Source organism: Sarcophilus harrisii, chromosome 4 (assembly GCF_902635505.1).
Source record: "Sarcophilus harrisii chromosome 4, mSarHar1.11, whole genome shotgun sequence".
NCBI lineage: Eukaryota > Metazoa > Chordata > Mammalia > Dasyuromorphia > Dasyuridae > Sarcophilus > Sarcophilus harrisii.
In genome coordinates, this window is record NC_045429.1 from 91482815 (window position 1) to 91510579 (window position 27765).

The window sequence follows — 27765 nt, forward strand, 5'->3', positions numbered from 1 at the left end:
CATTTGCAAAATCATTTCAGACATTCAGTGGACCCAAAACACAGCTGAGTTTGTCCATCTCTTCATCATTATGCTTATTACTTCTCCTAAAGGTCTCTTTTGATTTCAAACAAACTGATAAATATCTGAAAGTTTCTATTAGCTAAAAGACAATGTGGGCAAATAGAGATCAATGTTTCCCACAATACTTTCATTTCTATTTTGAATGACAAAATCATACTTCAATATATAATTTGGACTCAATGATCTTTTGAATGATAAGCATTAATCACTTAAAAATTTACCAGAAGAGAGAAACTCATCAAATTAACCTGGCTAAAAGAGGGCAATGATGAGAATGAGTTTTAATTCATTATCATTGCATTAGTCTATTACAATCATAAGCACACCAAAAGCCTTGGTGGGATGCAGTGGCACATCTGGAAACATCCCAGTACATGCAACTCACATTCTATACACACATAAAGCTTGTAATAGAGTTCTTTCTCCATAGGAGGAAAAGCCTATCTTTTACATGTTAATCATGTTAAAGTTTACAAATCACAAAGTATAGAGTTGTGAGAAAAAAACCCAGCTTTTTGTAATTCCAAAGTCTGATTCTTCTGAAACTGTTCTCTATTGTTTTCTTGAAAAATCAAGATGGCTTTTGGAATTTCTTTTCCAATGACTAGAAAATTTTTGCAGCGATTAGGACTCTAATTTGTTTCTTGATTTAGGTCAAGAATCCCAGCTGTTACAGTAGCATCAAATTAACAGATGTCAGCACTATATGGATATTGAACTAATAGCAAGAAAAGGGGGGTTCAATTTTATTATCATAGATTTCCATCTCTGTTGACACTACTAGCAAAAACTTGAAAGTTAGTGGAGTAAAGAAATGAATTCTGAGCAGAGGAACTAAAATTCTCTAGTATATAGGGTCATTTTAGTATATAGTATATAGTATATAAGGTCATTTTGTCCATATAAGTCTATCTTCCACAATAGGTCTATCTAAAGATATCACTATGGGGAGCACCAAAGTGAGTAGATAATTTTAAAGCTGTCTCCCTTGTTTAGATTTCATTTATAAAATCACACCCTGCATCTGAATCATCAGCAACTTCTTGTTCAGTTCAAGCCTGAACTCTATAACAACATTAACTGTGAGCAAAAAGAAAGTAGGTCACGGTTTAATACTGGTGATGTCAGGATTCAGCTATGTACAAGGCAGCTGCTAGCTAATGTTGAATGGAATATAGGAGACCATGAAACATGATTCCACTGTATTCTCTAAAGTGTGATTTCTTCTTTTAATAGCCCAAATACATCATTTAAGGACACTTAAAAATTTCAAAAGACTCAGTTAATATGGAAATTATAAGCTCCTATTTGGAGGCATGAATCAAGGTACCATATTGCTATTGATCATATCACATATGTGAAATTAACAAAGATATAGTCTTCTAGTAGCCTACCCCTTCTCTTCATCCCTCAACAAATACACCACAACAAAGGCAAATCTGTTCACCTAAATGTGAAGTTGGTGGAGCAACTTCAGTCTTCCATCCATTCTATCCACAAACAGTATTACTAATAGCATTTTTTTATATCACATTGAGCCAAAATGCTTGATAAGTGATGGATGCCTAATCAAACAAGGGGTCTATCAAATTATTATAAGATAAAAACCAGAAGTATTTAATTAGTTCCTTATTCTTTCTTTTTATTTAGTCCTTCAAGATGTATGTCTTTCATTTAAAAAATGAAAGCTACCATCTTTTGAGAGGTGGAAAAGAATGTCATGGAGTGAAAAAGATGAATAGAGACAGAAGGATTTCTATACAAGGAAAAGAACTTGGCTAAGAATTGCTGCTAGATATAATGAAAATACTACACTCAAGAAGTAGAAGCCTAGGATTTTTTCTTGGCACTACCAGTTACAGGAGCTTTAACTTCTCTGAGTCTCACTTTTGTCACTGAAAACTGGCATAATATTACTTGTGATGTCTATACCACAAGATTGCCATGAAAATTCAGTGGAATAAAGTAAATAATATGCTTTGTAGCCATAAAAGTTCTTATGAAGATAAAGAGCATAATAAAGTGCCTTGAGAACACCAAGGTGTTCTAAAAATATTAGCTTATATATGTATGTATATATGCACTCATATATACACACATATCTACATAAATTTATATATGTATAAGTATACATATATGTACAGACACATATAAATGCTATTACTTTCACTTTCTTTAGCTCCCAGAATATTATTCTGCACTTAACAGGGCATAATAAATATTTGATTTGATGAATCACAGTGAGAATAATTGACTGAGAGAACCAAAAAGGGATTTTTATCTTTGAATATTCCTGAAAATATCATTTTTTGATGATTAACCCTTTTTCTACATGTAATTCTTTCTAGTGGAAAAAGCTGATCTCAAATGAACTGAATTTACACAATTCTCTAGATAAATCTGTAGAGACCAAAAAGTCTGCTTCAATAGTTTATTTTTTGGGGGGGAAAAAAGCAACAAAGTACATCAGTTTAATATTTCTAAGAGAAAATTTCCTTTTCCATTTACAATGTTTCTATTAAGACATTTTTATAACTTTTCAAATTAACTAACAATGATATGTTTCCTTGTACATCTTTTCTCCTTTCATCTTAATTGCATATTATGTCATTTATTACCAGATAAAAGACTATAGCTATTTAAACAACCCTAAGGTATGGAAACGAAGTCACTTTACTCTTTGCCTTTCTACTCCACCTAAAAAGCAAAACAAAAACAAAACAACAAAACAACAAATCAAGCCTCATCAAGCTATATTCATACATCTACTGTATAATTCAACTGACCTAAGTTGGAGCTATCCATACTTATTGGAAAGTCTTAACATCTAGTCTTCATCCATATCCAAATTCATTGATTAAATTTCTCACCAGTGCTTAGGAGGAAGTAAACACACATCTGCTCTAAAATTATAAATTAGTATCTCAAGAAAAGACAACACCATGCATCTTGCTATTTTCATGGTTTCAAGGGTAATTTTTAATATGCTTGAATCTGTAGGAATGTGTATTCAAATGGAAAAAGAAGAAATTCTTGGTTTCAAATATGACAACTGAATGTCTTCACACAATCTTTTGAACAAAAGTCAACCAAGGGAAGAAATATTAGTTCAAAAACAGGTATCCCAGCATTTGTGAGAATATTTGATTACTGAAGCAGTTATATTTTTCATCATCAAAGGCCTGTATTTCCCACCAAAATTTTTGTTTAATTTTTAGGTGACAATGATAACTTTAAAAAATTTTTATAAACCTCCTATCTGGTTATTTCTCCCATTATCAAGACATTTCAAACAAAGAAAATAAGCCTTATTTAAAAAGTTTCTCTGCCATTCTACAATTGAAATAATTTCCAAACAAATTCTGTTGATTCCCAGCATTTCAGCTACAGCATTCTCAGGTCATCTTTAATGTTGTTTTTCAAAGTTCTGTTCTATTGTTTCTTTCTTTATTAATATTCTATGGCTACTTTCAGGATATGATGTCCTTTGTTAGTTACGTGGAATTTTTCCAAGACAAAGTCAATGGAGCTAACATTTATAGAAGAGCTTACTAAGAGATAGAGTGCTTGCCCCATAGCTATTCTTTCTAATAGAGTTTCATAGTTCAGCCATTTTAACAGCTTCTTGTCAGAAAGTTCTTTTGTATTTAATTGTGAGGAATTTTGAGCAACAGGGTTCAGACCATCCCCCAACACTGGTCCCTCACAATACAACTCTCTTAGAATTACAAGGTAAAAGTTGTTTTAATCTGTAAGAAAACTTAAACTCCAATAAAAGGCAAATGAATTCTTTGAGTTGATTAGTATGATCTACTTTTCAAATTTTTTAAAAGTGGCACAAAGGTATAAACATATTCACTGCCTCTAAATCTGGCATAACTAGTATTTCAGGTGTGGAACATATGAAAATTACTGCAAACACATGCACACTTATAGGAATTATTTTATACTTAGTTCATGAGAGAATGTTTAACATAATTGCTGTTAAAGCTAAGGAGAGAAACAATAAGAAATACTGCTGCCTAAAATAGAATAATCCTGGGTACATTTATCCCAAAATTAGAAAGAAAAGGAAAAGAATCTATAATTAAATAATGTGAGATATATCATGGAAGGGAAGCTAGAGAGCTGATCTCATGATGAAAATTATCTAAGTTCAAGTGCTTTGGTGGGATGGGGATCTAGAGTATACACAGAAGACCCAATACAGTATCTCTCCAAGGAAGTAGACTCTGCAGGAGGAATGTTATATTTTATGGGTTGTTGACCACATCGGTTACTCAGGTATAGATCATTTCCCAATCAATTTATTAATTTACTTTATATTTATTGAAAGCAAATTAACATCAAATAGTCCAAAACTGGAATAGGCTCTGCAAGGACCGACTTCCAGGAGAGACACAGTAAATTTAAGTTGCTTAGGGAGACTGTGGAGCATCCATGGACATTCTGTTACCGATTGTGGTCAGCTAGCCTCATGATAAAGAGGAATGCTCATTCATTGGCTTTGGAGGTATTCAAAAAGGCCTGTCATAGTTGGGTTACGCCTTTTTGGCTTCTTGGTCATTGTTTAATTGTCTTCAGTTGCACTCTGGTGATGTGCTTCTTTGCTCACAACTTCTGGTGAGATTCAAGTCTTTTCTCTCTGAGGTCATGTGGTCTAACAATGGGGAGGACACAGCTGGTGGGAGCTTGAACCAATAGCAACAGAGAAGAAAAATCCCAACCCCTTAAGGGCAGATTTAATAGGCCTGATTCTGAGAGAGTGAGGGGGAATGTGCATGTTATACTGGGCAAGACATTTAACTTTTAAGTTTTCCCAGGCAAATTTTAAAGATCAAAAGTTGTAGAATGGATATGGATTTGTATTGATAGAGGGAATTTCTTCCACTTGATTCCCTTGTACCAATGAAATCTCAAGCCTATTCACATATCCTATCAAAACAAAACAGTCCATAGTTCCAAGAGAATCCTGTGAATCTAGCATATAAATGGCATTGCCCTGTTGAAAATTTCTAAATCAATGTACTCTCCTGCTGGTGATAGATCCTAACAATCTGGAAATTCCTCAAACCTTTCAGTATCATTCAATTCCTGATCCTGTTTTCTGGAAGAAGTAGAAAGCAAATTTTTTTTTCTATTATCTATTCTGTCAATGCCTCTGAATACTTACCATTTTTTTTTTTGTTCTTTAAAATATTACTACTTTAAAGAGACGCTCTTTGGGATACTGGTTAACACTTTTCTTCATTCATAGAAACTGGAAATGACTTTCTGCCTTGAACTTTTCTATACTCAATCACATATTTTATGATTTATTGATCATATGAGTTATTCAGGCACAGATTTTTTCCCAAATAACTTATAAATTTATTTCATATTTATCAATTGCAAATTTACAATGATTAATCCAAAAATGAAATAGGCTCTCCCTAGAGCTAGCGGGTTCCCCAGAACTAGTCTTTTGTTGTTGTTGTTATTTGCATGGTGAATAAACCTTATTTCATTTTGAGATGGAATCTGAAAGAAGAGATGGGAAAAATAAAGTTTTCCATTTGAGTGTCTTAGGAGTAACAAACATATGTCATGATATACAAGGTGTTAAAGTTTGTAGATGCCAAAAGATTTCTAATTGAATGTAATAGAAGCAAGCATCACTGTCCATTTTTCTTTTTTTATATATTTTATTTTTTAATGTTTCTTTTTATTTGTTTATTTTTGGTTATATATGTATATTAACTTTTTAAATACACATTTCTTTATGAATCATGTTGAGATAGAATAATCAGAACAAAAAGGAAAAAACCACAGGAGAGAAAAAAGGAATGGAAAAAAGAAGTGAACATAGCATGTGTTAATTTACATTCAGTCTCCATAGTTCTCTTTTTGGATGCAGAGGATGTTTTCTATCTAAAACTTATTGGGATTACCTTGGAACTAGGAATCTTTAAGGAGTGAATAACCACTTGTTTCAGGAATGTTACAGGGAGATTGCTTTTGAAGGTACAAATTGGACTATATGTGCTTTGAGGCTTTCTCTGTGCTACGATTCTGTCATAGAATATAATATATTCCTAAAGAAGGAGGAACAAAACTTAGATTGGTATATGATTCGATTATATTACTTTTGCTTTTAGTAGGTGTTCTTGTGCCATTTTCTCTAATTTGGGGCTTACAAGTTTATTTTTTTTTTTTAATGAATATAATTAGAGGGAAAAAAAATCAAACCTCTCTTTTTCCTTCTCCACAATTTTCTCCTTGAAACTGGGCATTGAATATCTCTTAGACACCACCTGGTAGCTGGATGTGTCAACTAATACACTATCATAAGCAGCATTGTGCCCATTTGGGGTTTTCTTAGCAAAGATTCCAGAGGAGTTTGCCATTTCCTTCTCTAGCTCTAGCTAGTAGTTTAATAGATGAGGAAACTGAGGTAAATAGGATTGAATTACTTGTCCAAGCTTACACAGCTAGTAACTGTATGAGATCAATTTTGACCTCAGGAAGCTGTCTTCCTGACTCCAGGCCAAGTACTCTACCAATTGTGTTATTTCGCTGCCCTGAAAAAAAATCTCTTAGAAGATAGATAATTCCCTCATTTAAAAAGGCAGAACTTAGAAGTCTGAATTAAATTCTCTTCCCTTCTTTTCTGTTCAACTTTTTCTTTTTTTTAGCCCAAAACAACAGCAACAGCATAATTCTTTTTTCCCTGGATCAGACACTATGTTTCCTCACTACCCAACATAATTAAATCCTTCTCCCCTTCATATTGCCTTTTAGGATCCGGGATATATCAGTTTCTGCAAAGGACTGACCTGTCCTAATCAACCAACATCTTCTTAGCTGGAAAACAAGGGCTTCAACTCACTCTTTTGAAATGAGTCTGCAGCTAATTAAAAAAAAAAAAAAAAAAACTATATTACCCATTCCATACCAAAGAGACACTTAACTTAATTTTTCACTCCTTTCTAACTTTTCTCTATAATTTGAAAATATATGACATGATCCTAGAGACAAAAATATGTATTTGAGCTCCACAATGTTTGGAGCTAAGCTCAGACTACACAAGTTCCTACATTCCTCAGAAAAATGGGTTGCTAAGAGTTGTACATTATTTGTAGGTCACTGTGGCTAGAGATGCTATTTTTCTGGATACTATTTAAAAAAGGATCAAAAATGTGAAAAAATAATAAAAGGACATAATGGTCAGGTGCTTGTATTTATATTTATGTGAATACAGTCATAAATCCCTCATTCTTGAAGTTTTGTTTTAGAGTTTCACTGAGTTACACATCATTCAGCTGTGACTACTAGATCTCATATAGGCAGATGATACACAGCTGGACTTCCAGTCCCTGAACATCCTATGAGGCAAATTGACATTTTATCTAATTATCTCTGTGATATTTAATCATGGATTCTTCATGGGTGGGGGCAGTCATAAAAATCTGATATTCAGAGCTTTGACTGTCTTCAAGTTATAATACAGAAGAGAAAAATGACTAATTAATATATTAAAGTTCCAGGTAAAGATGATAAAAGCTTTTTTTTTTTAAAAAAAGTTATTTAGCTAATATAATGCAACATCTGCACACACTGTATTTATTGTGAGATGCACTTTTTTAAGGTGACTTTTTAAAACATGGCAACTGAATATATAATTCAGTTAATGATGGTTCTTAGCTTAAGTGGTATCTTCAAAAATGCAAACTAAAATGAAATCTACTGGACTTCCGCTGGCTTGTTGCTTAAACTGTAATTTTTACCATCACTTAGGTGTGCCTACAATATTTTTGGAAGCAAACATATGTTTTAAAAATCAAGCAACTCGTGAATAAGGCATAGAGTTTATTCTCAGTCCCCAGGTTTATTTTTGAAGTTTTTATCAATATGTTTCAAGCCAAGAAGGTTTATCAAACTTTCTTATTTTAAAAGACTGTACTAAGGGTTATAACTTTATGATAGTGGTGATTTTTTTACAATGATTTATGAGATATAACATTATTACCCTTAGTTAGCAAAACTCCTTATTTCAGGAATTCTGACATCTGGGTCATCTTTACTCCATCTCACAACATTCCCTCGCACCACCCCACTGGAAAAAGCCCTCCACATCATTTAAAAATTTACGATGGATAAAGCTTACTATTCTTTTTATTTGATTTCTTTATTGCCCTAAAAATCACAGAAGGCTCAATACATTTTCTCTGCCTCTGCCTCTATTTATCTTTGTCTAGCACTCACTCACTTAAACTCATACACACACATAGGTATGAAAGTAACTAAATTTTTTTAAAAAAACTTTTTTTCATAAGTAGACCATAGCCTGATTATTATATACCACACAATCTGTTTCTATTTTTATCTCCTTGAGTATTCTCTCTAAATTTCATCAAAACTAGTCTATATGCTATCATCAAAAATAGAATCTATTTACAATTTTTTTTCTATCTTCTGTCCTAGGAAGGCAGGTTGGTGATACATTGGAAGGAGCTAGGCCTTGAGTTAAAATTCAGAATTAGAGCACAACTAGCAGTATGAATCTAATGAACTTAACCTGACTTGCTTGCTTTTCTCATCTGTAAAATGAGTATTTACCTCTCAGGGTTTTGGGAGAATATAATATACATCTGCAAACCTCAAAGTGCTATTTAAAGGTTAACTATTTTTATTATTACAATTGTTATTTTGGTAAACTGACAGATGGTATGTTACCATTTATCTTTTCTGTTGCTATCATTCCCAATTGCATTCTCTCAAGGGCATATGAGGGAAAAAGGTGTTGACCTTTCTAATAAAGTGTGGAAAGGACATGTTTTATCTCTTTTTCTGGGTATCCTTTTAGCCCATCTTATGGTGTTGTATTAGTTACAAGGACAGAAGTTTGTTCCCAAACCAACCATAGATGATCTAAACTAGGATTGTGCTAATTCTTAGGAATGTAGGTAGATGCATAAGATAAAAATTGTCCTTATAATACACATAATATATATGGCATGTTGAAAGTCAGTTTTCAAGTTTTTAAAAACTTGAATATATATATATATATGCACATATACACATTTATATGCATATATATCATCATGTATATTCTATTCCAATATATAGCCATAAGCATTATTATCAGACTATAAACTTCTTAAGAATAGGAATTGTTTCATTCTTTGCTTTTGTAAACCCCAGCCCTAAACCAGTGACTTGACCATAGTAGTTGTTTAATAAATGACTTTTGATTGATGGATGGATAATTAAAGGTAATGATGAGGAAATTTTAGTATTTATGTATTTTGATGTTCATATTTTCTCCCAATAATTTTCTAATAATGAATAGGCTTTTCTTAAAAGAATTATATGCTTTAATGAGGAGGAAAAGCCTGCTACTGACTAGTCATATTATCTTGTTTCAATTACATAATCTCTTAAGTTCTAGTTAAAGATGTCTAAAATCAGAGGTTGAACTATGTGCTTTCTTTAAGATTATTTCTGGCTTCTAATTTCTATGAATGCATAAATTCAAATAGAAATCCATAATAAAGAATTTAATATAAAGAATAATGGACCTGGAAAAAAAAAAGACCTAGATTTGAATCTTAACTCTGACCATAAGAAAGTCACTTTACTTCTCTGAGACTCAGTTTTCTCATCTATCAAATGGGGATAATACTTATACTACTACTTCACAAGCCTATTGTGAAGAAAGCCCATTATAAATTGTAAAGTACCACAGCAATATAAAGAAGGTGAAATTTTCCTTGTACATCACCGAAGTATAGAATCTGAATTAAAATTCATCGTCAAATAAAATCACTCTCACAATTCAAAATAAATTCTACTTTTCGATCAAGTCTCTCTGTTTCTTACATATTGATTTCTGCAATAATCCAATTCACCTTTTCAAATCTTTCAGACAGAATGACCTCTTTGTACATGATTATTGTGCCATTCCACACAAGAAACTTTTTGCTCAGATTCTAAAGCAAATCTATGTTGTAGAATGAGTAAGTCCGAGGCTGAGTGTGCCCATCCTGCTTTCAAACTATGGGCATGATCTTGGGCTATCAGTTACCAGCATGGAACAGTAGTCAGTGACCTGGGAATTACTGTTAACTCAACAGGACAAACCAAGTGAGGGTTGAAAAAGACCAAAGTAAGAAATGAATGAGCAAAAAGCAGAAATAAAGGGGTGAGCTTATGATGACAAAGAAAAGCAACTGACTTGGGGGAAAGGGGAAAGGGAGGGTGATAGCAAAAGAGTCAACCAGCAGTGATTACATCTTAAAATCGGGGGACATTATTTGCCATGAGGTTTTGTTGTGTCCTGTTTCCCAGACAGGGTGCTTAAGCAGCCATATCTTTAAATTGCCTGTCTATAACAGCTGCTTCTGCTGCCACCACAGAAAGAGAAATTATATCTTTCAATCCTTCATTTTATCCCTCTTACCTATAATCCTCTAGTTCCAGTCTGTCTGACCACTTGACAAGGCTTTTTTTTAATTAGTGTTTTTTTTTTTTTTGGGGGGGAGGTGGCTCTTAAATATGTTTTACATACACAGAAGGGTAGACAGCCTTGGAAACTTTTGATGAGAAGAAAAATATCCTGCTGGGAATATAAAATGGCAAGCAGAGCATGGAATAATGATTCTCATAATTGAGATTGTCATGTGCCTTATTAGAAGCCATCATTTACCTGGGGGTCTAGCTTGAAATATGCTAAGATATTTCACACATTTTACATAAGGGGTTTTTCAAAGTCTCACTGATTTATTTTAGCATCTTTATTATTTTGTTAGGCCCTCCAAAAGGCTTCTAGGTTTTCTTTTGAAATTGGGAAAAATGTAAAGTAAAGATGAAAGCTGTCATTCATATCCAGGGCTGCATTTGGTGGCACTGACATAGTTATAATACCTATCTTGATGAGACAGGTGGAGCTTTTTACAACTGCTATCTCTTCTAATGGATATTTAGGAACCTGACTTCTTGATCACCCAATGGATGCCGCATGGATTTAATGAAAATCAGTAAACAACATTAATTATGAAAGATATCTGTTAACGAGAGAAAGGGAAGAGACAGATTGTTCATATGTGTCTTGTGATACAGCATTTCTTTAAAAAGGAGACAGAATAAAGCATCTTGAGGTAGGTAGTTTAAGGAAATAGCTCACCTGAATCATTTTTTGATTTTCAGCATAGCAGACTCATCTCTACCTCAAATCTTAGAGACTTCACAACACTTCCAAAGCTTCTATGTAACAGGCAGGGGTCAAAGTGACTTCATCTACCTTTGTCTTCTAGTTGGTAAATCTCTCGTGATTTCTAGAAAAAACAAAAATAAATGGGGGGGGGGGGGAGGTAAGAAATGGAGATTAGACCAAAGCTTTGAATAGCTAAGGAAATAAACTAAAATGAATACTGCTGTTACATTGCTGTCACTGAAGAGCTTTAACTTTTCTTTTTATAGATTCCCCATTTTCAAGGGCTTCTTATGGACCCCATAAAAATCCTCTTCACCAATATATGTAGAGTATCTTCTTGAGAGATCTTTAAAGGATAAACTAAATGATTTTGATCATATATTCTCAATCAATTTTAGTTTTTTTTCCCTTTCCTTATAATGAATTTATTTGAAAAAAAAATTAAAGCTGACATTTACATTGCACTTCAAAATTCCCAAGTATTTTCCTCTCAACAAGTCCTACTAATTATACATTCGCTTTAGGGATGATGACGGTCCTCATGTGACTAAGAAGTTTCTGAAGGGCAATTTGTATCCACATCTCTTAAAAGTTCAGCATATGTGGATTGACATATGTATTCATGTGTGCATGTATGTATATGTGATATTTTGCTTGCTTTAGAAATATCCTGAATTTGAATTTAGTAATACTAAAATAGATGTATGCAAGGATTACAAGACATAGACTTCGGTTTATAATTATATTAAGGAGAACTTTTTGTTTGTTTAGTAAGGATCTTAAAAATCTAACTTTTTAAAAGTTTTAAAAATTATTCATATATCTCTAAATGTTCTTACCTAAAGTAGCATCCTCCTTAGCTTTATTCTCAAATAACTCATAAACTCCATTTCACAAGAAGCTGACCTTCTTACCTCTCTCATTACATACACTCATTTTAGTGATAAAATATTATGAAAACTCAGGCAAAGACAAGGAATCATATAAATAGTTGCAGTGTATCATTTCTTTTACAATTGTATCGCAAGGTCCAAATTTTATAGTATCTCATTAGAGGCTATATGAAAAAAGGAACAGTATTATTATTTTTTTAATTCACTCAATCAACTGCTGCAAAGGGTGGAAATTTATGGTCCATGTAGGGAAAAACTTCCTCATAGATATCCAAAATTGGAATGGTTGCCTTAGGCAGTAATGGATTCCCTTCTTAATGAAGGTCTTCAAGCAAATGTTGAGCAACCACTTAAAAGGTCTGTTGAAGCAATGATTATTTTACCAATCAATAAGCATTTTTGATGGGAAAGTTGGAGGACATGGCCACAGCAGTCCCTTCGAACTATAAAATATTGTAATTCTGCTATTTGATGCTGTGTAAATAAGTGATATGATTTGTTTTACACATTTGATTTGCTGCTTGATTACTATGTAGATGTGCCTATTATCACCCATAATAGGACTCATAACTTTTTTTCACTGAATTATCAATTCAGTTCAATCATTTCTCATGTGCAAATGTGTGAATGAACATTAAGTTATTCAACAACTTTTGGATACTTCCCCCAAGCTATTTGCTTAGGATGAGATGTATTTTAATGATTCAAAATATTAAATGGCCAAAGTACTGATTGCTTCATACAAATTCCCTTATTTTAAAAAGGACATAGAAATGAAAAAAAAAATATATATATGTATATATATATATATATATATATGTATATATATATACATACATATATATATATATATATATATATAACTTGAAAGGACAGTTAGTATAAGCAAATATATTGCTAAATTTAATTAAAAATAAACATTTATAGTGTCAAAAGTATAAAAGTTAAGTATTTTGTTGTGTCTTTTCATCTTGCTATGTACACAACTCTAAAATGGAGAGAGGAAAACTAAAATGAATAGGAAAAGGAGTAGGAGAAAAAAAAAAAAGCAAGAACTAGGACATAAACAACTAGAACAACAAGAACAAGAAGAAGAACCAGAGAGTGCTGAACATTAGTATTCTTTTTGTTTTTATTTTTTTACTATGTACCACATTTCACTCTATTCAGCAAGGGTCCAAGGTTTCAGTGGAAAGCAGAAAGTTTTCACTGTGTTAATGAATACTATCTGTTTAACATGGTATTATAGGCTAAAGAGAAAACTATAATGAACTATTCTAATATATGTATACTCATTTAAATGTATACATTATTAAAAGTGACACAAGTCCCTTTACATATCATGTTCAGATAAAGTTTATTAAGTCAAAAAACTAAAGAAGAAAAGTTAATCAGACACAAATACTATTGCTAGGGTAATAATACATTTTGAGTTCAGTGTATTAGAACAAAACCTTAGTATGGTTATATCTGTTGTCTATTATTCATAAAAAAATCAATGTTTTACTCAGTGCTCTTTTGTTAAGACTTTGAAGTAATTAGGTGTTTAATTTTTTTATGATGTTTCAAGTGGTTGCAGAAAATTGGTGTTGTAAGGAACTATGAGGGGGGAAAAAGAAAATAAGAATCCAAAATATGTTCTCCACTGACCCTTGCAGTGAATTTTTTTTTTTAAATGTAGTAAAACATTTTTTTCAATTAAAATATCCCCAATGCAATTTCTTGGTCTATTACCCCTGACAGCCACTGTTAATTATATTTTTAACCTGTTAATGATATAACATTTTCTAAGGCCTGTTAATCTTACTCTAAGGTTTTCTCTGAAAGTGTGCCAGTTTAGCAAAATGATAGATTTTCTTGAATGGAAATAGTCATGTGGGCAGCCTCCATCTAAAATAATGAGGGCTTTGCTGGAGGTTTTGTTACAATATAAGGTATCAATGAACACTAAGTGTCAGAATTGTGGCTGAGCTGGGTGGCGGATATCTAATCGAAAAAGCAGCTCTTCTATTCCTTATAAATTCTACTGATATTTGCATCAATAGGGTGGGGAGGACTCAACATGCAAGTTCTTAAGATTTGTACACAAGACAAATAAGATGTAGCTGAAAGCAGAGAAGATTTATTAAATGCCAAAGTTAACTTAAAAACTATACTCTGATCTAAGGCTTACTTTTTAACCTCTTATAGTTGCTGATTCCAACTATTCTCCCCCCACTCTGGTGAGTTTTACATAATCAAAAACATGTCAACTAGAAGTTTCATCTCCACTTGACAAGATTTAAAAATCTCTGTGTGTCTCTCTGTGTCTGTTTCTCTCTCTCTTTGTTTTTCTCTGTCTCTGTCTGTCTTTTTGTATCTCTCTATGTCTGTCTCTCTGTCTGTTTCTCTTTCTCAGCCTTTCTGTCGGTTTCTCTTTCTGTCTTTCTCTGTCTTCTCACAACTTAACTTTTCTTCAAACGAAATTCTGTTCATCCCTCGTGTTTCATTCTTCTCCTCCTGTACTCACTGACATCTGACTAATTCGAAAACATCAGAGAGCACCACTTCTGGATGCCAATAGCAGAATAGGAACAAGCCAGAAACCCTAAATTCACCAGCTAAAACTTGCAAGCTTGGCAAGGTTTGGATGCCAAGGTTTAAATCTCTAATAAACCTTTCACTGCATCTCCAGTAATGATACCCTGAGGGTGAGGGGTGGAGGATCTTTTTATAGGAAATACATTCTCAAGGATTTGAAACCATCATACTAAATCCTTCTGGGGAGTAGTTTTTACTTCTCATCATACTCCACCCCAACCCTCCTCCCACCTTTCAAAAGCCACATAACCTCTCCACCCCCCACATTATATATGTACTATAGGGTGATCCGGAGTTAATTCTTAGTGGCATAGCACCATATAATCAATGGAGGTTTCTTTGGAGTTTGAGAGTTTTTTCCTCCTCCCTTTTTGGTGAACATGTGCTTTAGACTTTTAAAAATAAGATATCCTGCCACCGAACATCTTTTTTTCTTTCCTTCAGACTGGAAAGACTTTTTTAGGTTAAACAACATTTGCTGAGCTTGATGCAATCAAGTGTAATTTCAATCTCCTTGAAATATTCATTCCGGCTTCTCCAAAATGGCACATGTGTCAGCTTTCAGTCATCCTCACTAGTGTATTGCACATGAAATCTATTTTCCCCGAGAAAATGGAATCTTTGTGCCTTTGTCTCCTAGCTGGCTGCTCTCAGGCATGTTTTGGCAGGAGCTTTGACTGTCGAGGCACTGGGGGAGGGGCCTGGCCGTCATTTGTCAGCTTTTCTCGCATCCGTAATTTCTGTCCACTCAGCAGTATTAGAGGGGCTCAGGGAAGGGGCTGTGGGGAGAGGGCGGGGTGCAGAGTGTGTAGCTGATGAAAGTCTAACTCAAAATAACTGCCAGACGGGAGGGGGAAGTGGAGAGAAGGAGAGGAAGAAGGGAAAAGGGAAGTCGGGGAAACTTTTAAAGGATGTTTGAATTAGAAGGGCTAGGATTTTTGGAAATCATGCATTCGTTAAAAAGGCCCCGAGTAACATTTTTAGATTTGGCCTTAGAAAGTCTTTCCCCCTTTACGTGTTACCGGTTTCAATGCTTTTGAGGTTGGCGACGCTTCATCAAATTCTATTTTAATTTTTCCACTAGTGGCTTCTGGTTATTTCAGCCCTCATTTCCTTCTGACTAAAATGACAGCCTAATTAAACATCTGTGTATTTTTTTTCTTTTAATTTGCCTTTTCCTCAAAACTATTTTTTTTTCTGTTTTCTTCCAAAATTCCCAGGTGTTTTTGGCTTCTTTCTGATTTTCACACCCATGTTCGCCTGTGTATGTCTGTGAGTGTGCATTTCAAAGAGAGACAGGAGGCTATGACTACTCAAATGTGGCTCAATAAAAAGATATTTTAACATACGAAAAATTAGGTTAATGTTTCTTCCCTTTCTGTAAGTATAGTTCATGTTGAGATATGACACACTTTCTTTTTATTATTAAATATGATAGTTGATCTTTCTAACTTGCTTTCTTTGAGTTATTGAAGCTTTGGGCTCACACTGTGAGTTGTTAATTAATCAGTGACAGAAGAAGAAAGTATCTCCTCTTTAAAAGAAAATGTTACCTCAGTGTCTAATAATAGGAATGGAAGAAGCAGCCTGTGACTTAAGTTTTGTGTGTATGTGAGATAAGAAGTCTTAAGCTGTGAGGCACAATATATTTTAACTTGGTTTCCGGCTTTGCCAGAACATTAAAGGAATCATCAATATTTTGCCTTGAAGTGTCTAGACAGGAGTTAAAAGACCCTCTCCTATAGTTTGAAGAGATCCTGTTTCCTATAATTAATACCAGGAAGCAAGTAAACAAGCTTTTGGTGACAAATGAAACGGCAACAGTAACATGAACACAGAAAACATTAGATCTTCAGCAAGGCAACTCAATGTAGTGGTACAAGGAAAGATGGTGCTAGTCTAAAGCAATTATGTGATTGCAGCATCAAAGTCCAGGACAAAAGAGAATGTACTTTAATTTTTCACAGGGATTATTGACCTTTTTAAAAAGATTTTTGTTCCTGCTCAAAAAGATGTTTCATTTGTCAGCATTGGAAACTATTTGGACGCAAAGTGATTTTCATGTTTGACATGCCTAAAAAGAATTTCAGACATTTCCTGGAAACAGGATGTGCATGTGTGTTATTTATATCTATTTCCCAAAGAAAGACCAGTCAAGAAGGAGGGAGGAAAAAGCTTTTCCCTCCCTTTCTTAAAAAAGAAAAAAGAAAGGGGCTTTTAGGTTTTTAAAGGCATTCTAATTGTGTGCTTCTAGAAACAACATGACTATATATGAACATTTTGATGTCAATCTTAGAGTCTCATAGAAATTGAATGTAACATTAACCAGGTAGTCACAATGGATGACTTGAAGAGTTGAGTCAATTGTTCTTTGAGCTCAGGGCACAGAGCACTTGTGATGAAATACGTCTATATCTTCCAATTGTATCATATAGTTTGTATGGCCTGATCTTAGTACTGACCTTGAAAACAGTAGTGATATGTGCTTGCCACGCTTCTTAGACACACTGGACTAGATTATAAATTCCAATGTCTTCCCATTGTCAGCTGTTTAATTTACAGTTAATTATTAAGAATAGATGGCAATTTTTTTAAAGCTTTTGAAAAAAGTTGTTTAAATACTTTAGCCCTAAACTGTCAAAAATATCTTACACTTTTAATACAGAATTACTACATTAAGTTATTTTTTGAAGCTTTTGGGATGAACTGGCATGGTTAAAAATAAGGGGGGAAAGTAGGAATATTCCAGTTATTCCAATTCTATCCTTAAAGCATATGGGGAATACCCACATTTACATAATAAAAAGAAAAAGTATATTTATGAAGCAAAAGGAATAATATTTTTTTAATTTTAAATGACTTCCAAAAGATATATATTTTATTTCAGTGAAATAAATGTTTTCCAAATTAAAAAAGGAGAATAGGTGTTTATTTGGATAATGACTTACATAAATTTGGGGAAGTGAATGAAAATATGTAAATAACATTATACAACTATTGCTGGCTGCTTTCTTTTGTTACCTCTCTTTCCCAATCCCACCACAAATCACCTGTTGAACTTCCAATAATTGGGGGGAAATATCATGAAATAAGTTAGTGGTTAAGCTCAAACACCTTGGGACTAAATTTAAAGCTAAGAATTGGTTAGTCAGGAGAGTGAGTTACAGTAAAGTCTCAGGGAAAAAAATCATTTGATTATCTTAAAAGAAGTGATGAATTTTAATTTTTCATAAACTTTATTATTGTATGTTGTATGTGCATAACCACATACATGTTATAATGTCTAAGTATATCATATCTGTAAGTTTCTGAAATATAAAGTTGACATTGTTTCTGCTTTTATGTCTGAAAATATTTTGAAAAGATGCTTGAATTTACATTACTTATGAATTCACTGTCTATAGGGAAAGTAAGGAATAATTCAAAATTTCTCCTTTTACCAAACCAGGATCTAGCTTGAATGTTTCGTTGCCTTTTTGTAAGTGAACTGAAATTAAGAAAATGGCTGAGTAGGAACTGCTTCTCAGTGTAGGAAACTTGATCATCATCCACACTCTTTAAAAGAATTATTAGACTGTGAAATTCTAGTGAAATCATGCAAATGGTATCAGAAGAAGAGGGAGAAAGTATAAAAAAAATTAAAATAACTTCTCTGTAAATGTGCCTATCTCAATTTTTCTTTAACAATAGTTGGGTTTCATTTTTGTTTTGCTTATTTGTTTTATTTAGTTTTCCAGTAAATATAGAGAAGCATATTTTGTTTAAAAAAATGAATCTTAAATTGCAAGAAATCTCACTATACCTCTTTCCTATTAGAAATCCTAACTGAAAGGCAAGTCAAATCCACTAGGTATCATGTTAGAATTATAGCATTTGCAAATTAGTACATTGGGAAATATTAAAGTTCTCCGAGACATCATTATATAAGTATCTTTTTGGAAGGAGTTTTCCAATAAATAGAGTTGGCAGAGGGAAGGATAAATTAATTTTATAGTAAATACTTTCATATAAGTACCCCCCCCCCTCATTATCTCACTGCCTATACTATGATATTTCATGCTATGCCTGGGATTTGGGTTTAGCTAGAAAGATTATGTAAGGCCCTTTTAAAAATGTAAAATCAAATGACCTCTGAGCTATGTAAAATGTGACTTTATTTCCTGGACAGGTTTAGGATGAACAGAATCACTCAAGTCCTGGAAGAACAAAATTCTTCCCTTCATTTCTTTCCCCACTCTGAGTATCGTGTGGTGATACATCTTTTGATGACGCAAATGATCCTTTGGTGCATTTATTAAGGGACCCACAATGAGAGGTGTATGTCTTGCATGGAATTGGCACAGACTTAGCTATTCTTCAGAGCATAAGAAAAACAGCTAATTGAAACACAAGGCTGTTTCCTGATTATGAAATCTAGATTAAAAAAAAAAAAAACTATAGAAGTGAACCTAGGTATTAGAGGGCTTACTTGATTTGCAGCAAACTAGAAGACATAAAAAAATTCACACACATACATGTGTGTGTATAATCATATGTATGCTTTTATGTTTATTTGGGAGTGTACATGTAGTGCAAAACTATCTACAGACATATAGGAGTGTATTGTGTGTGTGTGTGAGTGTATTCATAGCACTTGAAAATGCAAAGGCATGGAGAGGCATGCGGTACATTTCTCAATCATGATTCAGTGATTTATGCACAGCATATGAATTTCTGCTTTGTCCATATAACTGTGTGGATGACGGGCCCTCTGTCAAACTGCCTTCTGGATTCTATTTGCTATTTAGTAACCTGCCTCAGGGAAAACTGAAAAATCTGTTTCCTGATTTCTCCCTTCCCCCCTTACATTTTTTTGCCATGTGTAAAAGTTTCTATAACCATATTCCAAGGAGACACATTGTGAGTACAAGTAGAACCTGGATTTTGCTTATGCTCCTACAAGTCTTACATTCCAGAACTTTTGTGGATTCTCCCCCGCCCCCTCCAAAAAAAAAATCATTTGGTACTTAAGGACTCTTCAGCATAAACTAGGGAAAGTTCAACAGAACTATGTGCAAGACTAGCAAAACCTAGGGAGCAAGTATTATTTGCTAATAAGTTAAGGCTGGAAATTGGCTGGAATCCATGTGGGCTACTTTCTTGGTTAATTCAAAAGGTCTTTTTTTCTCATTTTCTTTTAAAGCATCATCATCACAATAACATCCTGAAATTATGACTATACCATTCTTTTCCCCCAAACAAGGAAATTCATTCAACCTTCAACCAAGTTTGTTTTTCATTGTATATTTGTGTGTTGTAGTTAGCCAAGTACAATAAGCTTCCTGACATCATCCTTTCCTGAACATTATAATCTGAAGCACAGTGGGAGCTCTCAGATGGAACACTTACTATTCTCTTATTAATTCTGACATGATTTTTAGTTAGGAACAGACATTATTAGGATCCAAGTACAATAGAATAACTGATTCAAAAAGCAAAGATAGATAAGATTGTTGGCTATAGGACTTAGGTAAGCATATTAATTAAAAATCCATTTTCAAGGTAACTTAGGTCAGAACTAGGCTTGCATCATACCACTGTGTGAAAAAAATGCTGCTACTTCCTGTAAAAGCAACCATTTTGTTGCCTCCTTACAACCTGAACAAAATGGTGGCATTGCAATGCTGAGTGTATTCCAATTAACATTCCTTTTCTTCTCTGTACATTTTTCCTTTCACCAACTCACATTTTCTTCTTCTCCCAAGTGTCATATTTTATTTAAAGAGATAAATGAGCATGTCCAATTGAGTTTTTAAAAGTTAAAAGGATAAATATTTCCTTTGTTATCTCTAACTTCTTTGGAAACTAATAGGCATTTTTAAGTGTAAATATTTTTTAACTCACATAATTTAAATTGTTTTAGTCATAGACTTCCATAAAATTTAAGAAAAAACATATGAAGTGACTTGACACAAAATTCTTTAAACCTTTTGAAAGTCTACATAGATTTGAGCCTTGAGATTTCTGTTATTCTTGCCTTAAAGTTACAGGATTAATTCAAATCTTAACCACATGGAACATAAATCCTTATCGGAGAAAACAAGGAGAGTAGGCATCCAGAGCCAGTGAGCGACTGCTACTGCCCTGTGACAGACACAATTTGACTCTGTGGCTTGGGATTCAGTATTCTTCAAGTGTTCACTTTTATTGAAGGGTACAATCAATAGGCATGGCAAATTGTATCTAAGGGGATAGGACACAAATCATGCCTGCCTGTTTCTGTTGTTCTTTCTTTGAATAAGTATTCACTGCTCTTATGAACAGGGTATTTGCCCCTTTCTTTCCAGACCCTGGCCCTTCACTGTCTTGAACACTTACTTCCCAGGGTGCAGTAGAGGCAATAGTCACTTACGAATTTGGGAAGACAGATTTGAATACGAAAACCACAGATTTTGTTCTTAAGACATGTGCTTTTTCTGAGCAAAATCTGTGGGAATAAAAAAATGATCCAGCCATACTAGCCACAAGAGTATAAAGATCCTCCAATTTTAAATGTAATTCTTCCTTCAGTGAAGTCTAAGACAAGTCACTAAATAATAATGAATTTTTTAAAAAGAAGCTGTGTGGAGTAGAGATAAAAGAGTCAGCCTCTACTTCATTCAGGAAAACCTGGGTTCGTTTCCCAACTCTGACATATAATGGCTTTGTAACCCTGAACAAGTTACTAACTAAATGGCAAGTAATCCAATATATGTTAAACATCAACATAATAATTTTGAAACATTTTTGTTATAAGCTTTTGTTATATGCCACATTCTTTTTGGTGTGGGTGAAGGTTAAGAGAGAGCCCTATTATATTGCAAAAGAATATGGTATATGGAAACTTATAGCATAAAACATATATCAAAATTATTATATTGAAAGCAACAGAACCCAAGAATATGAATTATATAATTCCTCAGGCATATTTTGTTGTGAGTCCTGAAAACATGAACGGAGGAGTTCTAACTAATAAGAGGAAAAACAGGCACATTATTTAATTTTACCTTGAAACTCTTGACTACATACACATCTCTTTTTGTACTCTCTCAAATGTATTATTTATCCTTCAGAGCTTTCAGTCAATCAGTTTCAAGATGACAGTGATAAGAGTCTACTACATGTCAGGACCAGCTATTAGTCTAACCTACAGAGATCCAATATACATTGGGTATCCCAGCTTCTGGAGAAGAAAAATGTTTTCTAACCCATACTTCTTTTGAAGAATGAAAATCAAGGCAACCCAGTTTCCCCATAAAACAAAACAGCAGCAGCAGCAGCAGTAGCAACAACAACAACGCAAACCCTTTTCTTATAATCTCTTTATCTATAAGGCTGGTAATTTATGTATCTCAAATTTTAAAATCTATGTTTATCTACACCTGAAAATTCACTTTGTGTTGCCTTCTTCCTTTAAGTTCCTTGAGGGCAGGAATTATCTTGCTTGCTTGAACTAATGCTCTTTGGATCAAACACAGAGAGTTTTCTTTTTCTTGTTATAAAGTTGCTCAAATTCTAAAATTAGCACAAGAACTAGGAAGATGGACTAATCGATGTTATTTGCATTCTTTAGTATCTTTTGTTGCACTACTGTATGCCTAAGATTCATTATTCCTGCTGACATATTCCTTCTCCCCCACCCATATTCAGTATTGAATGAAAATATGTAGGAAGGCATAGCCCAAGATTAAAAAATTAAGCCATAAACCATATTTTTGATTAAGACAGAGAAAAAGGAAACAACAAAAAGTGCCTTTGGAAGCTGTATATCATACTTATTTTCTCTTTCATAGAAGTGCTGCAAAAGGCATCTTCAGAAATCTTTTATTTTTATTCTCCTCCTTCTCCTTCTTTCCTCCCTCCCTCCCTTCTCCCCTCTGCGCTGCTCTCTCTCTCTCTCTCTCTCTGTGTTTCTCTCCCTCCCTCCCTCCTTCCCTCTCTCTCTCTCTCTCTCTCTCTCTCTCTCTTAGACACACACACACACACACATACACACACACACACACACACACACACACACACACACACACCAGACTTCCCAGAAATCATTTGGAATAAATGAATATTCAGTGGTCATGTCCCATGAGAGCAGGAATTGTGTGTGTGTGTGTGTGTGTGTGTGTGTGTGTTCTTGGTCATTGCTCCCACTCACTAATGTTCAGGATAGTGCCAGGCATCCAAGAAATGTTCCAAGTGAACACAAATTAAGAAAATACTACCAAAAGTCTCAGAGGAAAATAAAAGTACCTACATAAAGAGGTAATGCTTGACTTTGAAAGTTAAGGAACCTCTTTCATATTAAGAAATAGTATAGATTAGTAAAAAGAGGTCAGGATTTACCTTCAGGGGTTGTTGTTCTGTCATTCAACAGTGTCCAACTCTTTATGACCCCATATGGTTGTTGTGTTTTGTCTATCTTTTTGTGGGGGCAAAAATATTAGAATGGTTCACCATTTCCTTCTCAGTGGATTAGGGCAAACAGAATTTAAGTGACTTGCCCAGGATCATCTAGCTAGTGATTATCTGAGGTAACATTTGAACTCAGATCTTCCTAATTCCAAGATTAACATTCAATCCACTGAGTCTAGTATTGGCAATTAGAACATTCTCAACTAAAACTAGTTCCAACTAGAACACTCTTTGTGTGACTAAGGAGAGTCACATTAACTTAGACAAAAGTGAGCAATCCCTACCCTCAAAGAACTGATGGTTCACTTCATTTATTTAAATCTCATTTTCCTCATCTGTGAAATATGAATGGATAATAATATAAAACTTCATTCATAAGGTTATTGTAAACATTAGGGCACTATATGACTAATTCCTGATATCTAGAGTGAACAACGTAGAAAGTTAGAGGGGGAAAAAAGAGAAATAATTTCCATGAATGTGAGAGAAATGATTCTTTTAAAAACATTTTCCAAATTTTCAGTTTAAATATGATTTTTATAACATCCACTAACTTTATTAGCATAATAGTAGCTCTCAATACATTAAGAGCACTAAGATATTTAGAACTGATACAAGGGTAGAAGATAGTTGGGTGGCATCTTAATGATCCAAAAAGAAATAAAAAATTCAATTGGCTGACAAATGCAACAGCCATTTTTCTAGTTACTAATAGCTTGTTAAGTGATCTCTTAATGGAAGGGCATAATCATAGCAAAATTGAGAAGTGCTTTTGATAATAATCAACAAGAAGAAAAGGTAGGTAGTCAAGCTTTAGAAAAAGATCACTTAACACACTTATACATTCTCTACATGTCTGCTAAAAATACTGTAACCAGAATGACAACATGATTGTTTCTATGTCTGCCAAAGTGGAAACACAGGCCTTTCTATAATAGTGAGAGACTACTTTACCAATCTTTGAAAGTTAAGTTGGTATGACATTATAGAAACCACTCAGGCAACACTTCTACTTTTTCTCAAAGACAATTAAATGAAGATTGCCATATGGCCTTTGTAAAATCAACACTTTTTAAGGTCAAAGTGAGGAATCAACAAGGCCAGATACTAAGCAGGAGAAAGAAAAAATGTAACCTTGTGATATCAGCTTCTCCAATTTCTGTATCATTCACATACTAGGAGAACACTCTATGGTCTTTAATTAGTAAAAAAAAAAATACTATTGTCCCTCATCTCATTCTGCTGGAGGAGCCATAGATTTGGAGGACTCCTCAACTCCACTCTCTTGAATAGAATATAGGAGTAGCTGAATGGTGGGAAAACATCCCATACCACCTATCCTTCACTGAGAGTTGCTAGTTGGTAGTACACAGCAATGAAACAAATGTTTGGTAATGATGATGTTTGTAGTAACCCTTCAGCATCTCCAATAAAACAATGTTTTTATTGTTGAATGTTGAAGAACAAGAGTCGAAGAAAACTTCTCAAGTGGAAAATTATGCTTGTGAAACAGATGATTTACTAATGGTAACATGGCTCTATGACTAGGAAATGCAGTCATAAAGGCTTTTTCCATAGCCCTTCCATTGTTTCCAGTAATTTCTCCTGGTTTCTAGTTAGTGAGGAGTATACATGTACTGCCTGCAAAAGCCCACACTCCTATTGCACTGAATACAGAGATCCCATTATAGAACCAAAAGGATAAAAAAGCAAATGTGGAGTCTTGGAAGTAGAAGGAATCTTAAGAGATCATTCATGGATACCATATATCCAATGGTAACAACCTGAATCTCCAAAGAGGTAACTGGCTATGTTTTTAAAGACTGTTATTAAATTAAATTCCCTAAGATATAAACTAGAGAAATTTCTCTTTTTTTGAAGATACTCAAAGTATCCTCATTGATAATTACAATCTCCTAGTTCTTGGGGGAAGTTATCTCCTATTCATGGTAACATACCCAGTATCTAGTTTGCTAAGTTTCATTTTCCCCATCCACAGGACTTAAAGGAGTAGCCTAGGTGCTAGGAATACATATATAAAAATAGTGCCTTTCCTCAAAGAGCTTGCATTCTGTTGGAATGAATAGATGGATATAGACTAATATGATGTAGATAACATTTTGTCTCAGTTCATTAATCTAGATCAATATACAGCTTAAAATTGAACCATTCAAAACACAATTGACCAAAAAAAAAGAGTAAATAAAAAAATATTCACTATAATTCTATAACTTGTTTTTATTCCTAGCTGCCTAGTTGGAGAAAGAAAAAAAAAAGGAAGGAAGGCAGGAAGAGAGGGAAGGAAGAGTAAAAGAGAGAAGGAAGAAGAAACAAAGAAATGTTACAGATTAGTTTATTATTAAGCTATTCTTTATATTCAAAGCATTTAAAAGTTTGGCTTTGAAATTAGTAAAACACATAAGTGAAATAATATTACAATATCTTTGTTTATAAAGACTAAATAAGATAGCTTCCTATTTATTTATATTAATCAGGTATTCAATTTATGGCCAATACAAAATTTTCATCTAATAATATTTACTAGTTTTAAAATGAGGATGGTATTCAACTTAAAAACCATTATATAGTTTATAAATTGCCAGAAAATCTCAAAGTCAAAAACATTTTGCTTTATTTTCCATTTCTACTTAGGATCAACACTTTATCTTCAATGTGCAATGCATGACTTCACTATAACCTACATGACACTTTGCATTACTCATAAACACATAGCTAAAGGATAAAATGCCACTTTGGTTAGAATTCAAACATTGCCCTTTTTTTTTTTAACTTCTGAAAGCAAGCACCTTTCACTTCATATTATTGTGTCTCCAGATGAACAAAATGGCAGAATTCCAAGCAAAGCAATGTTTGAATGAGGACAAGACTACTTACTACAGGAAAAGTTGATTGACATAAGAAAATGTTAAGATTTCAGTGACTAGAGAAGTCCTGCAGAGTCCTATTATAATTCTACATCTTAGACTTAATAACATTGGAGCTCAGATTATTCTCTGTTTTAAAAAAAAATTATTAAAAAAATTACTGAAAGAGAAATACAACCACTAATAAGGAAAACTGGATTTAGGGTCAGAAAACATGAATTCAAATCCTATCACTGCTCTTTCCCAATTGTGTGACTTGAACAGGTCACTTTAAACCTCTAGGTTTCAGTTTCCTTCCCTGTAAAATGAGTATTGGACTAATTCAAAATATCTAAACTCTCAGCCAATGGACTGGGTAAGCTGCAAAATTCATGAATGCATCTAAGCCGTATTAAAATGTAATTGGGAAATGTTTAGCAAAATAAATAAAGTACAACATAGATTGTTATGTATAGTTTTCTAAATCAATATGCAGTCTGAAGAGATGCATTTCTGTTTGAGTTTGACACAATTGGATAAGATGATTTCCAAAGGTCTTTTCAACTCTAACTCTGATGCAATGATGGAATATTTAGCTCTCACTCAAAAAGGAGCTTTATGCATAGAAGTGCATTGGTGAAGAAGAAAGAAATTGAGCCCTTATTTTCAAATTAGCAGAGATTTGTGATTAGTCCACAAGGATGATAAAGGCTGGACCATGTCTCCATTTGAAACTGATTCATTTTTCACCTGACAAGTAAAACAAGAATGATATATTTTAACATCACAAAGTGTCACTCAAGTAAATCTTAGATGATTTTTAGATGAACTAAAAATAAGTAGATGTGTACTCCATGTTTATTTTTTAATATTGTTCCATTCATTTTGCCAAAGCAATGTTATGTTTTTCTACTTTAAATCTAAACAAAGTATTTTATTTTACATACTCAGACCTAGTCCAACACTTATTTCCCAAAGAAGTGAGAAGTACATGAAGACAAATTTTGTTTTGACTATGCCTCTTTATGATGCTTTGATAAAAGAACTCTTGTCAAAAGCCATTTCAGCAATCTGTGGAAAATTTAAAAATTAGATGGTCAGCATCTATTGGCTGTACCCCAGTGAGATCAAAGAACTCATATGCATGAACATATTTATGAAGTAGTAGCAAAGAACTAAAACCCAAGGAACCACCATTAACTGGAAATGTATCACCAAATTGTGATATATTAATATAATGGAATACTTTTTGATTATAACGAATGATGAAATGGATTGTTTTAGGGAAACCTGGAAAGATTTGTATGTGCTGATGCAGATTGAAGTGAACATAACCAGGAAAGCAACTTATACAATAAAAACAACATTGTAAAAACAAACAACTTTGAAATATGTAAGAAATTGGATTAATACAACAATAGAGGAAAAATGTTACCCACCTCATAACAGAAGTAGTGATGGACTCAGGACAGATTAAAACACTTTTTTTTTTTATTATGGACAATGCAAGAATTAGTTTTGCTTGATGATACATACTGGCCCAAAGGGAGATTATTTATTTTTAAGTGGAAAAAATAAGGTAAATTAAAAAATATATGTATTGATTGACATGACCTTAGTTTTGGTCTATGATAAAGAATCTGAGGCACATATTAATTAGCATTTACAGAATTATGAAGCCAGGATAGAATTAAGATGAAAGTTTCATTGGCCAGCTGCCTGATATTAAGCCAGATAATTTTGA

The 27765-nt window shown here is 33.5% G+C and overlaps 1 long non-coding RNA gene across 2 annotated transcripts in view; it reads right to left on the reverse strand.

Annotated features, from left to right (window-relative positions):
* The window catches only part of LOC105750312, a 78061-nt gene that overhangs the window by 25009 nt on the left and 25287 nt on the right, over positions 1 to 27765 (reverse strand). For both annotated transcript variants that reach the window (XR_001120940.3, XR_004229315.1), the window contains exon 2: positions 11228 to 11378. This is a non-coding gene — a long non-coding RNA (uncharacterized LOC105750312). The remainder of the gene's footprint in view (positions 1 to 11227; positions 11379 to 27765) is intronic.